Genomic DNA, 8,441 nt, shown 5'->3' on the forward strand with positions numbered 1-8,441 from the left:
CCACCCGCCCACCCACCAAGAGGGATTTACTGATACTTCAGTAGTAACTTGTGTGCACATTTTTAATTGAGAAACATGCCAAAAAGAGCAATTGTTCCTAGGTTGTTCTCCTTTCTACATCCAGGCGTCTTCACCATAGACCTCTCCCGTATGCATAGAATGCAAGTGGTGGACCCTTCCTGTTGTCTGAGAACATGGCACATAGCGTCTGTGCTCCCTTCCACCCATAACAAGTCTGGGACTTATTCTGCCATGTTTTTTAACTTACCATATTGTGTAGTGAAGTTAGCATGTGGCCCTGGAAGTGCCACCCAAAATGCTTTCTGTGTGCAGCCACATTTGGGAGATGGATGAATCAAGAGATGCATCTCTTTTGCCAATGTACAGTTATGTTGGCTTGATGTTTTAATTTTCCTGTAATTACATCCCTGGCTGTAGGGCAAATGAAAAGACAGAGCAAACAGGAGGCAACATTCCTCTTTTCCTTAAATAATAATTTATTCTCTATTTTGATTGAATTTCATGCAGTCAACATACTGTATATGAAGCAGCATAGTATAGCATTACTGCGACAATAGCATTTTGATCATAGCAGTTTGGCACGATTCCTCAAAACATTTTTTACCCTTAATTGCTGTCTGAGTATCATGCATTTTGAATAGAGCTGATTTTTGTTAGAAGTTGTTTTGCTGAGCCAGCATCACAGCAAATGTGCTTTATTTTTATGTAGGATACATAACTTTGCTGGATATAGTACTGCTACTTGGATAGCAAAATCTACTAAAGCATTTTTAAGTTCTCCTTTCTTTTTCCTTGCATCCTCAAACTTAGTTTAAGGAAGATTTTTCCCCTCCTTAAAAGACAATATCTCTCTTTATTCACGTTGCATGTAGATATTTTTTCTTTCAATGCCAATAAAGTCTGAACAATTATGTTGTTGGATGAGATCTATTTAATTAGCTTCTGGTGGGAATTCTGTAATATTTTTCAATGAAAATAGTTTCTTCACCTTCATCTTCAAAACATTATGCAATAATTTTACCATAAAATCTTTTGTTTCAATGCCAGCAATTCTTACACTTTTGTCTGTGATTTTCTACATTTAGTTCTACAACCTATTTTACGGCACTTGATAATGCCTCTTTAAATATATCATTGTCTACTGTGTGAGTTTGGAGTCTTTTACTTTATCTCCATACCCACTACTCACTTATCAAGCTGCAGATTTCATTTTCCATTGATTGCCATTTTCTTAGGACATTATTGGTTGCTGAAAGTTATCCAGTTCTGTTGTTTCCAGATGGCATTAAAGAACTAAGGGACAGATCAAACTCCCATTGAAATCAACAGGAGGCTTTTTTTTTTCAACTTAAATGGAAGTTGAATTGAATCCTTTGTGAGTTTTGCTGGGCTCCAGTTCTTGCACAGGGATTCATGCAGATGGACCTTCTTGCCTGTTGATAGGATCTATACTCTGCAGTGATTCCTTTTCAGGTGCAGGCCAGGGCCCTGTTTTTGTATGGTTGGTAGGAAAATGTGTAGGCCCTGTTGTAAGATTGTTGGGCTTGTTTGCTCTGGAGCATTAGATGGTAATCTCTTCCCTCTCTCCCCCGCCCTTGGCATGATTTATAATTTATAAATGTTTTTCACACCCTATCTCAGTAACAAAATTTGTGGAATTTCTACCACAGTGGTAGGGCAGGGCACTGGCATCACTAGACAACAGTCTTAACTTAAATTAAATCTCACAGTAAAAACATTACACAAAGACTTTCTGATAAAGAAAAACAAATAAAAAATAATAATAATAACTGGAGATATACCAGTCTCCTAGAACTGGGCGGGACCTTGAAAGGTCATCAAGTCCAGCCCCCTGCCTTCACTAGCAGGACCAATTTTTACCCCAGATCCCTAAGTGGCCCCCTCAAGGATTGAACTCACAACCCTGGGTTTAGTAGGCCAATGCTCAAACCATAGATCAGCTTTAAATGTCAGTCCACAAGCACAGATAATTAGCCTAAATCAATAACAATATGCACTTTTCCTGTTAAATTGCATATACCTGTACAGTATTTTTCTCAAGAAACAGAAATTACAAGTACTTTACCAAAAATGTCTTTTGTTATATGATAAATATATTAGCTGATATCTCCTGCTTACTAGTATCTCTCAAAAGAAAATGTTTAAATATCAAAACCAAAAAAACCCCAAAATAATATATTAAAATTAATAAAATATAATTATGGATGGATCAGAATTAAGGTTCTGGTGCTGCATCTTTTGATCATGTTGTAATCTGTGGCATGATTTGTGTGAGCTAAGTGCTACTGATCATGAATGGGGGTTGCAGAACTGGATTCTAAGACTCTTGTGATTTCTTTATCCTTGAAAAGAATAAAGGACCAGGTCATCCACAGGAGTGAGGAAAAGGACCAGAGATTTCTGCACTGATCTTCTTTTTGTAGCTCACTGTATTGATCAGTTAAAGGCACAAGCTCTGGCTCCAGCACTACCTCCCCTCTGCTGGCACTTAGTCAGCATGGAGTTAGTGGAGACAATGGAGATTCCCTGCCCATGGCTGGTCTTGGGACAACCAGGAGGAGAGCGTTTGGGTCCATGGTTCAGACTGTATTATCATTTCCAAATAAGTTCCACTGGGCCAGAGGAGGGATATTGTGTGTTCACCCTACTCTTGCTCACACCTTTCCCCAGCTCACCCAGTCTCTACTCTTTTGGTCAATGAAAACCCCCGGCCTAGGGAAAGGCCTTCATGGGATCCAGAGAAGAGAAAACAGTGCCATCAAGGCAGGTGACCCCCTCTTCTGCACGAGATGTTGGCGATGACCCAGGCCAATGTATTTGTTTATTATGAGGTCTGTGTGAGATTTATGTCCTTAACTAGTTATTTCCTTGCTGTGAAGTGCTTGGGTTTTGTAGACTGTGAGAAGTAAGTACATAGTTGTCACTTAACAACCTTAACTTTTGTTTGAAAGAAAGAGGATTTGTTTTTGGAACATTAGAAATAATAGGTTGTACGGGTGTTACTAACATTTCACATTAGACAACAAATACTTAGAAAACATTTTTCTGCAGATGGAAGCTTTCAGAAACGCTTGAAAGATATCTTCCTTATCTAAAGTTATTACTACTTTCAGTGCATCTTATTTTATTTAACCATAAAACGGCTTGTTAAAATAACTTTATTCCATATATGCTGTATACAGAAATGTATGTGGTCAACAAAAAATATGAGCAAGATTGTGGTGCTCTTGCTTTCCCTGGGGAATATTTGTTTATGCAAGTTCCTATTGACTTCAATGGGCTACTCCCATAGTAACCACTCTCCTGAATGAGGAGCTCAGTCTAGCCCTGTGTTATTTACTAGAATGTGTCCCAGCTGTGGAACTAGGCCTTCTCTTAAATAAAAAGTTTTACTCATCTTACTATAAATTGTAAAAGTCTTAATATAATAAACCACATTAGTGCAATGGTGACTTTTGTATTGTGTTAAATAAAGCTGCTATTAATATAAATGAATCTCCAAGTGACTATGGAAATATATTGCTGTGGTAACTGTGATCCATAACAGCACTTGTTTGATTTTTGTTGCTATTGCACTTGAACAGATTTAAAGATGACAATATCTCTTTTTTTCCAGTTTTTAATATGTCCAACCTACAAAAATAAATAAATCAATATTTCCAATATTATGCACTTACAGAAAATGAAGCAAAGCTACAGTTTAGGTTTATTTAGCCTTTCAAGTTTTACAGTCTGATGAAATGTGTCAAAACTATTTTATAAAATTAGTAACATTTGAATCTGTGTACTTTTTAAAATACTACAGTTTTGAAATTTGGAAAGCAGATATTTCATCTCTTAACCTTATGTCTTTGTTTAAGAACTTATTGTAAGTTGTGTATTCAGTTTAATAAGAATGGCTCCAGTTCAAAATACAAATATTGTAATATACATAGATTTTTCTGTTAATTTCTTCTGCCTATATTCAGTTAGTGGAGCATTGTAGAAGATTGTATATTAAAATCAGAATAAATGACTGAAGCCCTGATTCTGTACCACTTATGTGCTTAGTGTTACATATATGATTAGTTCATGAGATTACCCCTTGCATAAAATTAAGCATATGGATTGGTGTATGCAAGATTGGGCTCAGTCTGGACTAATTTTTTACACTGAAGACTATTGGGTTTGTTGTTAGTTGTAACCCTAACAGCCCGTCAAAGCTAACTGCCAGAGGGCCCACAATATTTTAACTCATATCAGGCCTGATACATTCACTACACCCAACACAAGTAATATGTATCCAAAAGGTAACTTGTAAGGTCTCAAGTAAACTGGCAACAGGCTGGTCAGGGATATCTTTGCATGCTGTATATATGGGTTGTGTATAAAGAGTTATGTAAGTGTGCTGAAAATATGTTCTTAAAATCTGTTTTGGATACAGTGAATAAATCAAGCCTGCCTTAGACAAAGGAATGTAGATTTACCTGTCTGACTGGCTTGATTACAGGCAGAAGATAATTAAAGTATATTTACATACATTGTAAACAAAGCCATCAAAATAACAAACAGCAGCTTAGTTAGGACACCAGGAGACAGAGTTTGCACCCCCAGCAGGTCTTTCTGGCTCTTGAGGTATAAACAATGGATTTTTGGAAATAAAAAGGGAGCAAAAGATATTCTAGTTATCTATCACTTAGGGAGCAAAGGGGACAGGACCCTCTGCCTCCATTAAGACTGGATCCTCTACCAGGAGTTACTGGAGATGCTATTAGCTTGATGTAAGCAAAAAGGCTCTGTAAAGACATAGCTTTCTAGAATTATGTTAGACACTTGAAAATGTATTATTGTTGTTTTGTTTGTAACCATACCTGTCTCTTTCTTTTGCTTAGTATCACTTACGTTTCTGTTCTTTATTCATAAACTTATTCTTAATTTTACTGTAAACCATCCCAGTACTGTTATATTGCAGTAAAGAGTGAGTCCTCAGGTAACCCAGCGGACTGGTGTGTGCACTGTCTCTCTGGTAGCAGCAAACTCAATAATTTCTGTGAGTGCCCAGTGAGAGTGGCTGGACACTTCAGCAAGATGTCTCTGGGGACCTTGGGAATAGGATTCAGTGACTGTTACCTGTGAGGCAAGGTTGAAACTGGTAGCGTCTTGAGGATTTTGCTGGTGTAGCAGACAGACTGGTGTGGTAGGGAGCTGACTCACAGTTTAAGACCCAGCAAAACTCTCATTAGCTGAAGCAGAGAGATAATACAGTGGCTTACAGTTCTGGATTCCCAGAGGAAAGCATCAGAATAGTTTTGTATCCTCTTTTATCAGAAGGGAGTAACAAACAGCTATTAGAACAGTCTTCTAGATAGAGTTTCACTGTCTGGTTCACAGGATTGCCTTGCTTTAACAAATAAATCCTATTAAAATTTTTGTTATGTTAAGGTTGTAGAAATATAGCAAGAGCTTTAGCTTTAACATGACTCGTGCTACCATGAGAAAATATTGCCCAAAAGCTAATTTAAGGGGTTAGCTTCTTAATTGTTACAGTACTGCCCCAAAGATTCAGAGATTTCAAATATAATTTAAGTCCCAAGTCTCTCAGAATTGAACACAAAGACTTCCCACAAAGTAAATTTCAGAAAATCAAAATGTAATTGTCCAAAGATTGATTTTCTATAATAATAATTAGTAATAATACTTAGAATTTATGAAGTGGTTGCCCTTCCCATTATGAATCTACACTCCAGTACTTCTATTCCGATAGGCATAGGGAATGAAAATTGTATTCCCCTGGGTCAGCAAGAGGGTGCATTAAAGCCATTAACTAATTAATATCTCAGTGCCTTTGTGAGGTGAATATTTATATGCTATTATCTCTGCTATAAAGATAGGGGAAGTAAGACAGAGAAAGATCAAGGGTCAGACTGAAATCACTGGGATTACTGCTCAAATGAGTAAGGGTCATAGATCAAGCCAATTTCAGAAATGAAATGAAAACCCCAGACTTTAGGGGTACCTAGTCCTATATTTCATCCACTAGACCATGCTCCCTTTGAAGTTATGAAATAAAAATAAGGTATTTAATCTTACTTTATTACTTGCCTCTCAAAAAATTGAAATAAATGCAAATATTTGAAAGTTATTGGCAGATCTACTATTGTGTGTTTATAGACCAATTCATTTTTAAAGACGTGATCTAGAGCATGAATGGAAGGATTCACACACTTGATTTCATGTCAGTTCTACAAAGTTAATTGAGAGTTTCCTGCCACTGGGATGAATTTTCTAAAGGATGAAAAACAACTTCTCTTTATTGGACTTTGCTAACCTTCAACAGTGTGAAATAAACTCAAATATTGGTCTCATTAAAATTAAGTCACACTGGAAGAAGTGAAGAAAGAGTTGTTGACTCTGAAAACTGCTCTTTTCATCAGAGTAATGAAATGCAGAACTTGACTTAGAAAGTTAAAAATAGAAATTTCTACCACAAAGCGCTCTATCTTTTAATAATTGGGTTTCCCCGCCCTCTCTTTACATCTGGGCTTGTTTCTTATGGTACGTCTTGTACAGACTAAAGAGAAATGTTTTTAATGGGCTTCACTTGCAGAAATGTTCTTAAAGCTAGACCGGTTGTTATAGTTGAAAGACAGTATTCAAAGGGAAAGAGAGGAAATAAAATGTGCTGTCTTGTTATAGAAAACATATGCCAGAACAATGTACAACAGTTAATAAAAATGATAGTTTCTAGAAATATAACTCTAATTAAAAATGAATTACAATAAAAATGTGCTAAGGATATATAAGTTTTTAATAGAGAGTTGAAAATGGAACAGTTAATAGGTTACAGACTGGCAGAAAGACAAAGATGAAACAGTATGTACTAAATAGCTAAGAGATTTTAACAGTGCAATGAGAAAGGGCATAGTAAGGAGAATCAATCTTGAGCAAAAAGAATAAAATGTGAGGAACAATATAGTCAGAACAGATGAGTATTAGCTCATGAATGAATTTGAAAATTAAGGTCCCTGTCTGAGGTCCATAGGCAAGGATACTTCAGTGGCAGTTTACCTAAGTAAGATCCCTCTCCAGCCCTGTACCCACCCTCTGACTCCCAGACCCTTGGGCTGACTCCAACCCAGCTTTGAGCTTTAGCTTGTTTCCAGCCTCTGACTACAATCCTGATTTGGCTTGTCTGTCAACTCTGACCCTGGTTTGGACCCACGGGCTGGGCCCTATTTTACGTCCTCTTTGACTCTTGGCACCTGATAGCAACTACCGCTCCAACCACCAGGCTTGACTGCCTAGAACCCATGGCCTGAAACACTGGAATTTCTCAATGCCAGGGTTTTCTGATGATTTGGAGTTGACTTTAATGGAGAGGCTGGAAAACTATTCCGACCAAATGACATTGTTAGACGGAAGAGCAAGTTGACCCAGAGGCGGATATGAGTACATACTTCTTTACTGCAATACTTGTTCCCCTGGACCCAATTGTCCAGTAAGCACTGAATTAGTTACAGCACATTTTTTTTGTTTGTACATGCCTACATCCATTACAACACCCCAAAAACCCTTATGAAATAATAAAAACACCCATTTTGTTAATAAAACCACCCTATCTATTGTGCACAGCATTACACATATTACACCGGCATTTTACCTTGAAAATATATTTCTTTGCAACAATTTGTTGCCCAAATCACCCTGGTCAGCAATTCTCACGGGAGGGAGGAAGGAGCCATGAACAATTCTCATGGGAGGTAGAAAAGGGCCATGAGCCAGGGCTTGTTTATGTAGCTGGGAAAGGAAGGGAGGAGGAGATAACATTGCTTTACCCAAAAGGTAGCCTTTAGATCTCCACATTTTTTATGCATCTGCAACACTTACCAATTCTTACAAGCAACAGGGAAGGGCAAAATATGGCAACCTATTTATTAAACAAACTACAGCCTTCTTATGCCTTTGTCCCCAATGCCATGTCAGCACATTAGCAGCTTCCCAGGTCTCTACTTAACCCATACATATCCCAACAATTGTCATAAATGGAATTACCATACCGACTATTATCCTGGTTGACCCCACATACCCCCTTTTGCATGACTTATGAAACCATATTCTGGTCTCAGAGAGCCTGGCAAAAGGAGGTTCGATTATATTCTCAGCAGGTGCAGAATGGTGGTTAAATGTGCATTTCACTGAAATCCCTCTGGCTCTGTTTACAGACACGTTTGGTTGCCTGTGTCATCAGTGCTGTCCACGTTATTGTGGCTTGCTGTGCTCTTTGTAATTTGTGTGACGCCAAGGGTGAGCCATTTGCTGGTGAATGGAGCTAGGACAGTAATGGATTGCTGAACCAATACACTCAGCCAGAAAGTGTACCTATCACAGCTGGAGAAGAATGCACTCTGGCAACAGAAATA

This window comes from Chelonoidis abingdonii, chromosome 8 (genome assembly GCF_003597395.2).
Source record: "Chelonoidis abingdonii isolate Lonesome George chromosome 8, CheloAbing_2.0, whole genome shotgun sequence".
Taxonomy (NCBI): Eukaryota; Metazoa; Chordata; order Testudines; family Testudinidae; genus Chelonoidis; species Chelonoidis abingdonii.